The sequence below is a fragment of the Lactuca virosa genome, chromosome 7 (assembly GCF_052849685.1).
Source record: "Lactuca virosa cultivar CGN04683 chromosome 7, Lactuca_virosa_CGN04683_v6, whole genome shotgun sequence".
Lineage (NCBI taxonomy): Eukaryota > Viridiplantae > Streptophyta > Magnoliopsida > Asterales > Asteraceae > Lactuca > Lactuca virosa.
In genome coordinates, this window is record NC_136432.1 from 209,941,603 (window position 1) to 209,951,444 (window position 9,842).

Below are 9,842 nucleotides of genomic sequence, written 5' to 3' on the forward strand. Positions count from 1 at the left end.
TCTAGATTTCCTACACTTGTCGTTTTAATTAATTTATTATTTTTATACTTTTATAAGATTATTGATTTTATTCAATAACTTATTAATTAGTCGACGTGCTTGATAAAATTTCACATGAACGACTAACCACTAAATCAAAGAAAATAATTTTTTAACCACGTTAGTAATTACGTTTGAACATGTAGAAGAAAGTTAGTAGAGTATTTAATTTTATTCTTAAACAAATAAACACAACATAGTTGCCAAATAGGCATGCTTTCAGAAAATATAATATTTGATTATAAGATATTTTGATATATAAATAAATGATAATTGACTTTAAGTCTTTCATATTCGATAGCCCTAGAGCCTAGGTTAAAGTTATATTTTATCATTTATGGGGTGCACATAAATAGAAAGACTTTACTCCACATACGTAGGACACGTGTGGGATCTTTCCACAAATCGTACACCTACTTGAACCCTACCCAAACTTTTCAGTTTTTACACCCTCGCAACACAAATCCAATTATAAGTATGACTCTTCACATTATCAGCAAAACATACACAATCAACGACTGTTTCAGCTTCCTTCACTCTATCTATTCAACTTAAACAAAATGATGAAAGAAATGGGTGGGCAAACCTTCTTTTTGAAGAAAAACAATGTCCGAAAAAAACTAGCCATTCTCCTTCACAGCTCAGAACCAAACGTTTTCATCACCACCCACCAACAACCAGAAAACTCCGAAAATAATTTTAATCACCGCAGTAGCAACGCCTCATTACCTAGCCCAGTCTTGTCTTCATGTTCATCACCAGTCTCCTTCATGTCTCCAATCAACCATATGCCATCACCCTACTCTGAATCTCCTTGGACACTTCCACATGGCAGCAATGGAGAAGATGGTATCATCTACACTGGCTTGATCGGGTCTTTGATACGTGAAGAGGGTCATATATATTCGTTAGCATCGTCCGGGGATTTGTTGTACACAGGTTCGGATTCTAATAACATGAAGAAGGGAAAATGGCTTATAAGCCCAATGAAGTTTTCAAACCGTTCAAAAAACCTCAATTATGTTTTGTGTGTTCAAGAAAACCCAATCAATTAACATTTTGTCTAAAAAAGCCCAACTAACTTACACTTCTCATTTAGGGTCAACCAGCTAATGAAAGTCAACGAATGACATGACTTATGACGTGTAATTAAATATTGAGAAAATGACGTGTAAGACCAACGAAGTTTCGAAACCGTTCAAAAAACCACAATCATGTTTTGTTTGTTAAAAAAACCCAACGAAGTTACGCTTTTGTTTAATCCTCATTAGAGGCTACCAAATTCATTAGGTATAAAATTAGTTGGCAAATGACACACTACAAGAAATCTTGGGATTACCGGCGACGCCTTTAGCGGCGACATGGGGCAATAGCGGCGACATTTAATTGACGCGTTACATGTCGCCGCTAAAGGCGTCGCCGGTAATGCTCCCAAACGGCGATCCGCGTCAACTTACCCCTATCCGTCCGATTTGTTTTCAATCCAACGGTTGTAGAAAAGGGGTTAATTTTTCCCTCCAAGGAGTCGCCGCTATTACTCTTTTGTCGCCGCTAATACACATGCGTCGCCGCTGATACTCGTGCAGATAACCCCATTTCCAGTTTCCTTTTTCGCCACTTTTTCTCCTACGCGCTGTTTCTTTCTTTCTGTCGCTCGTTTCTTGGTTGCAGCTTCTTTCCTTCATCAGTTCACAAGTCGATTGAGTGGAGGATAAAATGGTCAATTCGGAAATTGCTTCATCAGTTCACAAGTGGATTGAGTGGAGGATAAATTCATCAGTTCACAACCGGCGACCCTCAGCTCAATTCGGAAATTCCTCACATTCAATGTAAAATTGCTCCTATTTCTTACTTGTTTTTCTATTTTGGATGATAAATTGGTGCTATATGTCGGAAAATTGCCTTTTGCATTGTTCTTATATGACCGATAAACACAAGACCATTCGTATTTTTTTTCTTGCTTCTTATCTGCGCATTACCGGTATAAATTGATGCTATATATATGTTGGAAATTGCCTCTTGAATTGTTATTAGATCACCGATAGACAAGACCATTCGATTTTTTTTTCTTGCTTCTCTGCAAGAACGATCGCGATGAAGGAGGAATCAGGAGGTATCAAACCTCCTGATTTAACCAAACTCCATTACAAAATATATATTTTCAGCCCCTCAACTTCTGCTTTGTATGGTTTTGGTCCCTTGCTCTAAAAAATAATTAAAAATCTAGTCTTAAACAAAGAAACTTCAATTAAAATCTTCAAAGTTTACCTTATTATGGAAAAATCCTTTTAATTGAATCCAAAGTTTTAATGTAAAATTTCATAAATTTATTTATATTTTTTTTATAATATTGATTTATTTTAGATTAAGTAAGCCTTAGATTAATTAATTTTTTAGAAAATTAAACTAAATTAATAGCAACATACTTTCTCTTTGAGATAAAAAGTGTTTGTGCATTTTGTTGGATTGTATGCATTTTGTTGGAATATTGTATCATTTTTCAGATTTGTGGGAAGTTTTTATGCATTTTGAGTATGTTTTTGAAATTTTTGTTTATACCACATTGGCTTAAAAATGAAATTTGACATTAAATTGAAATTGGATGTATATATACATTTGTTTGATTTTGTTTAATTAGAAAATCAAATTAATTTACTTTTAGAATCAAATTAAGTTACCTTTATAAAATCAAATTAAATCAATTATAAAACCAACTTAATAGTAACATACTTTTAGTGACTTAATGTTGGTCATTACAACTTTAGCTTAATTAGGTTATTAATAGCAACATACTTCTAGTAATTTTAATTTAATTATAGAATAAAATTAAATTAATTTTAAAAAAATAAAAAAAATAATAAATTAATTGTAAAATCAAATTAAAGTAGTTTTAAAATCAAGTGTTCCCATGTTGGGATACTTTTTGAATCATCAACTTTATGAATACTCTACTTGATTTTTGTTTCCCGTAGAGTAAACCTTAAACACTAAATTATGTTTCAGTTGCATCGTGTCTATTGATAAAAGTTGGACTACTAATCCACATCGTCAATCTCCCGAGTTCCAGCTAGGACTCGACTCTTTTGTCGAGAGATCCATGTTACACCTAGATTGTAAAGGTGAAACCAGATGTCCGTGTGAGAAATGTGATAATTGTTATTTCATGGATCTGAAAGCAATGAGACGTCATGTTCGTATATATGGTTTCAGTCAAGCATACAACACGTGGATATATCACGGTGAACCTTTAATCCCTCGAGTTGTAGATGTCGTATCGCCAAGCAACGAGATGGCTGATGTTATTGACGATGTTATGTGGGAGTCGAGAGAAAATGATACAAACCTCGATGAAGGAACCTCGAATACAGGGGGTAGCGGTGTCGATGATGATTTTGAAGAGTTGTTAGAGGCAGTCGAAACCAAGTTATATCCTGGTTGTTCGTTTTCTTTCCTTGATTTTTTAGTAAAGCTGATGCATATAAAGGTCAACAATAAATGGACTGATAGTTCATTTGATCAACTCCTTGAGTTGTTGCATTCGGCATTTCCACCAGGCAACAAGGTTCCCCGTTCATATTATTTAGCAAAAAAGAAACTGAAGAAGTTAGGTTTGGGGTACGAGTGAATACATGTGTGCAAAAACGATTGTTTTCTCTTCTGGAAGGAACATAAGTCATTGCAAGTTTGTCCCATTTGTAAAGAGAGTCGGTGGATTGATAAAAACACCAAGCGTAAGAAAGTGGCTCATAAGGTGTTACGGTACTTTCCAGTGACCCCTAGACTACGCCGTATGTATTGTTCACGGTACACTTCTAAAAATATGATATGGCACAGTACTGGGAGATCAGAAGATGGTGTGATGCGTCATCCCGTTGATGGAGAGTCTTGGCAAAAATTTGATGTAGATTACCCTGACTTCTTGAGTGAACCTCGCAACATACGTCTAGGGCTGGCAGCTGATGGCTTTAATCCATTTGTAACATGTGTAATCCGCATAGTACGTGGCCGGTTGTACTCACCACATACAATTTGCCACCATGGCTTTGTATGAAAGAGTCATCATTCATGTTGGCCTTGTTGATTCCCGACCCTAAAGCGCCTGGAAAGGACATAAATGTTTTCCTTAGGCCGTTAGTGGAAGAGCTTAAGTTTTTGTGGCAATCAGGCGTACGTATTAAAGACGCAACGACAAACACATTCTTCACGATGAAAGCTATGTTGTTATGGACAATAAACGACTTTCCAGCTCGTAGTAGTTTATCGGGCTGGAGCGGACAAGGGTATAGAGCATGCCCGACTTGCAATGAAGACACGCCCTCGTACCGTGCAGTAAATAAAGTTGTTTATATCGGTCATCGTCGGTTCTTAGATGCTGATGATCCATTAAGGATGAGTTTGAAATTTAACGGGCAACCCGAGACAAGACCCGCTCCGAGACACTTTACTAATGAAGACATACAAGAGCAACTAGGTCGTCTAATACTTCGTAAACCGGGTAAACATCCTAACACTCTCAAGGAAAACATGGATCGGAAAGGATTCGATTTGAACTGGTCGAAACATAACATATTTTTCGAGCTCGAGTATTAGTCTTCTCTGCAGCTGAAGCACAACATAGATTTGATGCATGTCGAGAAAAATGTGGGTGAGAGTCTTTTGGGTACTTCTATGATGAATGATAAGAGTAAAGACACATCAAATGCACGTGAGGACTTGAAAAATCTGAATATCCGGCGTAATCAATGGTTGCAAAAAAAGGGTAACAAGTTCACTAGACCACATGCAAGCTACTCATTCAAGAAACCTGACCGCAAAATCTTTTGTAAATTTATAAGAGATGTTAAATTTCCTGATGGGTTTGGATCCAACATCAGTAAGAAAGTGGTAGATAATGATACTAACATTATTGGGTTGAAATCTCATGACTATCACATTCTTATGCAACGTTTGATACCGATTGGAGTTAGAGCGTTATTGGACAAAGAAACTTCTACACCAATTGTAGATCTTTGTACGTTTTTCAAGCAAATTTGCTCCAAAACACTAAAGGTGGAGGATATGAGGAAAGCAAAAGAAAACATTATTAGAATCTTGTGCAAGTTAGAGTTGATTTATCCTCCAGCGTTTTTCGACATTATGATTCATTTAGTTTTGCATTTACCTGATGAAGCGATTGTCGGAGGCCCGGTATGTATGAGATGGATGTATCCATTCGAAAGGTATATGAAAAAACTAAAACACTATGTCAGAAATAAGGCGAGGCCGGAAGGTTGTGTAGCTGAAGGTTATATTGTTGAAGAAGCTTTGACATTTTGTTCGATGTACCTTCGAGATGTCAATCGCCTTGAAAGAAACGAAGACGTTGTCATTGAAAAAACAAAGTTTTGGATGTTTGAGTCCAAGTGTCGACCGACGAGCGCAACGCAAATCAAACATCTTGATATAAGGGAGAAACGTAATATAGAATGGTTTATATTGAATAGTTGTCAAGAAGTCAGACAATACATCGAGTAAGTGTTCTTACTTTTAATTATCTTTCATTATTTATTGTTACTTTTTTCCATTCATCAATTATTTATATATATATATATATATATATATATATATATATATATATATATATATATATTCATCAATATAGAAAATTCAAATCTGAACATCCTGAAAGTGACGACAAGACCGAATTTCCCAACTGGTTTCTTGAAAAGGTAATAATAATTAACAAACAAATATCTTTGATAAATATAACAAATCAAGAATACATAACACATCAACATATGTTTAATAGGTTTATCAGATGGAAAAAGAAAACTCTCCAGAAATCCACAAAGAGTTGTCAGCCCTTTCAATGGGTTCATAAATGGATGTTTATACTTACACTGCGTGCATAGTCAACGGTGTTAGGTTTATGGTACTTAGTCGTGATGCACAACACAAAACGCAAAACACAAAACGCAAAACTCTGGGGTTCTAGCGGTTGGTGAGAATGAAGAGAAATATTATGGCCAGTTAGAAGAGATTATGGAGGTGTAATATCCATATGATTATTAAGTATCGACACGGGAGATATTCCTGATGATAATTTCATAAGTATCGACATAGAAAAAGAAGCGTACCAAGATGATCAACTCATATATGCTTCGCAAGCCAAACAAGTGTTCTACATCCGCGAGCCTGTTAATCATCGAAGAAACCAAAAAAACAACCCTCGTTGTGTCGTCGAGCATGTTAATCATCGAAATATTTGGGATCTACCATCCGACAATGCTCGTGTCCAAAATGCTTACAGTGACTCTGTCCAAGATGTCGACAATGTGGAGGCCGAAAATGTTGACATAGTTCAAAACAACTCTTCATCTGGAGCTAGACTTTTTATCGACTTCTCACAATACTTTCAAAACAATGTTGATGTAGCTCAAAACAATGTTGATTATGACGATGAAGACGAGACTGAAGTACCTCCCCCAACGGGTAGAATCGATAATGTTTCCGATGAAGAGACTGATTATGATGATGACGATTCTGATTATGATACCGATGAAGAAGACATTGAAGTATATGATGAAGATTCTGATTAAAAAAACCAAATGTTTTTTTTGTAATAGAAACTTTATTTGAAATGTACCTTTAATTCATATTGTTTGTCTAACTTTTATTTATGTTGTTTTTCTATATTGTATATCTTACAATTTCGCAAGGTAACTAACTTTTATTCATATTGTATTTCTATATTGTACATCTTGTAATTTACAGGCTACAGATGGGGTTTACATGGGCGATACTCTTGGCCATGATGGCTGATGTTATGGGGCTTGGACATGGAGGTGATGGAGTCGGGGATCCACCACCTCCAGTAGGCTTTGGTCGTGGTCAGCACGAACAAGATGGTGAGTTTTATTATGATATATTTATTAACTATTTTTATTATTTTATAATAAGTTATCGTGACTAATATTTTTAATTGTATTTTTTCATCCGAACTTCCAAAAAAAGAAGGGGCGTGTCAAAAAATATCGAGTTGGGAAAGTTGATACGGGCAAACAAGGGAAAACCCGTGGATTTGGATTTCGACAGGGAGATCACATATTCCCCTATCGGGAAGCGTGGTAATTGGTTCACACATGAAATTGGGAGGTACTTGTGGAACAACGTCCCTTTGAACGTATCTGGTTGGGACAATGTTTCCCCTGCCTTAAGGAATGCAACAGTTGTGCATTAAAAGGTAACTTGGATACAATTTTAAGTTTAGTTGTGATTGTTATTTAATTAACTAAATTTTTTGTATTTTGCAGAATAAATTTGATTTGGATAAGGTTAACATGGATCAGGAGCGTGCTCAATTGTTGCTGAGCATTGATTCGACTCTTGCAAAAGTTTACAGAGGCCGAAAAAGTAAAGCTCATTCTTATTTTAAGGAAATCGGGGGGCCTGCAGATATCCCAGCCGCATTAAACAACCCCCCCCCCCCCCCCCGATGGTATGTCACGTGAAAATTAGGCGAAGGCAGTCGAACATTTTGTAATTTGAAAGAATACTTTAGAATGTGGTATGGATTAATATTTTGGATTGGTTGTGTATGGATTAATATTTCTATAAAAAGTTATCAGATTTTATAAATGTTATATTGTTTTTTTTTATAAATTTAATGTTAAATAAATAGATAAAATAATTTTTTTTTTAAAAAAAAACCAAAAATGTATTAGCGGCGACATCTTTTGTGGCGACAGAAACGTATTAGCGGCGACATATCATTAGCGGCGACAGGCAGTAATCGCGGCAACATATCATTAGCGGCGACCGTCAACCTTTAGCGGCGACTCTAGGTGTATTAGCGACGAGGTATTACCGGCGACGCATTTGCAGCGACACGTCGCCGCTAAAGGTATTAGCGGCGACATCCCGAACCTTTAGCGACGACAGGCGTCGCCGCTGTTGCCCAGTCTTCTTGTAGTGACATGACATTATATTTAATGACATGGAATAAACCGATTAGAATTTTCCTTTATATATCGATTTAGGGCTTGTAGAAGAGAAAAACGAGCGGCGTCTGTCTTTGATCTCTTGTAATAGCTACTTCTTATTCTTCCTCTCAATCGTTGATGTCCAACTCAAGATCTACAAAGAATATATTTGATGATGAAAACGCATGTGGATGTGGACGCCCTTCTTGGATTTGGACATCTAGAACAGATGATCATCCAGAGAAAAAATTTAAGGGCTTGTTCGAACAAAGTTCAGGGCTTGTTTGAACAGATGGGCAATTCTAATATGTTTATTCCATGTCATTAAATATATTGTCATGTCATTTGCCAACTAGTTATATATCTAATGAACCTGGTTGCCTTTAATAAGAATTGAACAAAAACGTAAGTTCGTTGGGTTTTTTTCAAAAAACAAAACATGATTGTGGTTTTTTGAACGGTTTTGAAACATCGTTGGTCTTACAAGTCATTTTCTGATATTTAATTACACATCATAATCCATGTCATTCGTTGACTTTCATTAGCCGGTTGACCCTAAATGAGAAGTGTAAGATAGTTGGGCTTTTTTAGACAAAAAGTTAATTCGTTGGGTTTTTTTGAACAGACAAAACATAATTAGAGTTTTTTGAACGGTTTGGAAACTTTGTTGGGCTTATAAGTCATTTTCCCTGTGGAAGAATTTGATGGAGTTTTCGGGTTTCAAATCGAGCAATGGATTAGTGAAAGCAATCGTCGTTTTTGGTAATCGGATATTTACAGGCCACCAGGACGGAAAAATTCGGGTTTGGAAGTATTCAGATAAGCAGAAAAAAGCTTACAACCGGATCGGTAATTTACCCAGGACAAGAGATTATATCAAGACCTCCATGAACCCTAATAATTACATTGAAGCAAGACGACATCGTAACCTTCCATGGATCAAGCATCATGATGTTGTTTCTTGCATGAGTTTGGATGAAGAAAAAGGGTTGTTGTATTCTGGATCGTGGGATAGAACAATGAAAGTTTGGAGGATTTCGAATTCGAAATGTTTAGAATCTGTAAACGCTCATGACGACGCCATTAATTCCGTCGTTGTTGGGTTTGACGGTTTGGTTTTTACCGGGTCCGCGGACGGGACGGTACCTTTTGGCTTACACGCTTTTGGATCAGGACAGTGCTGTCACGTCTGTGGTGGTGAACGCCTATCAGGCCACCGTGTACGCGGGATCCTCTGATGGACTGGTGAACTTTTGGGAACGCAATAAGCAAACGTTGTCACACGGCGGAGTTCTAAGGGGTCACAAGCTTGCAGTGCTGTGTCTCGCGACTGCCGGAAGCTTGTTGTTGAGTGGGTCTGCGGACAGCAGCATCTGCGTGTGGCAGAGTGAAGGTAGGGGTATTCATACTTGTTTGTCGGTCTTGAATAGTCATACTGGTCCGGTGAAATGTCTCGCCGTTCAAGATCGGAATGAGGATTATGATGATGATGATGATGATCGGAAAGATGAAGAATGGATAGTTTACAGTGGCAGTTTGGATAACTCTTTGAAGCTTTGGCGGGTGTCGGAACTGCTAGCCTGAAACATGTAGATATCCATCATGACACAACTGCAAGAAATTTTTAGTTTTTATCGATTAAAACGACGATCGGAATTTGGCATTGGGGAGAAGACTGAAGGAGAAAATGTTTGATCATATATATATATCGTAGTCTATAAATGGTGTTGAAGATCGGTCACCATTGTGTGTATCTATATCTCTATATGAGACATTGTGTGTATCTGTATCTCTATATAGTCACGAACATAGATCCATGCATGAAATTGGAAAACTGCTTAT

The 9,842-nt window shown here is 36.8% G+C and overlaps 1 pseudogene; it reads left to right on the plus strand.

Annotated features, from left to right (window-relative positions):
- Positions 1 to 809: 809 nt before the first annotated feature.
- LOC145127508 (protein JINGUBANG pseudogene) lies at positions 810 to 9,584 on the plus strand (annotated as a pseudogene).
- Positions 9,585 to 9,842: the final 258 nt, after the last annotated feature.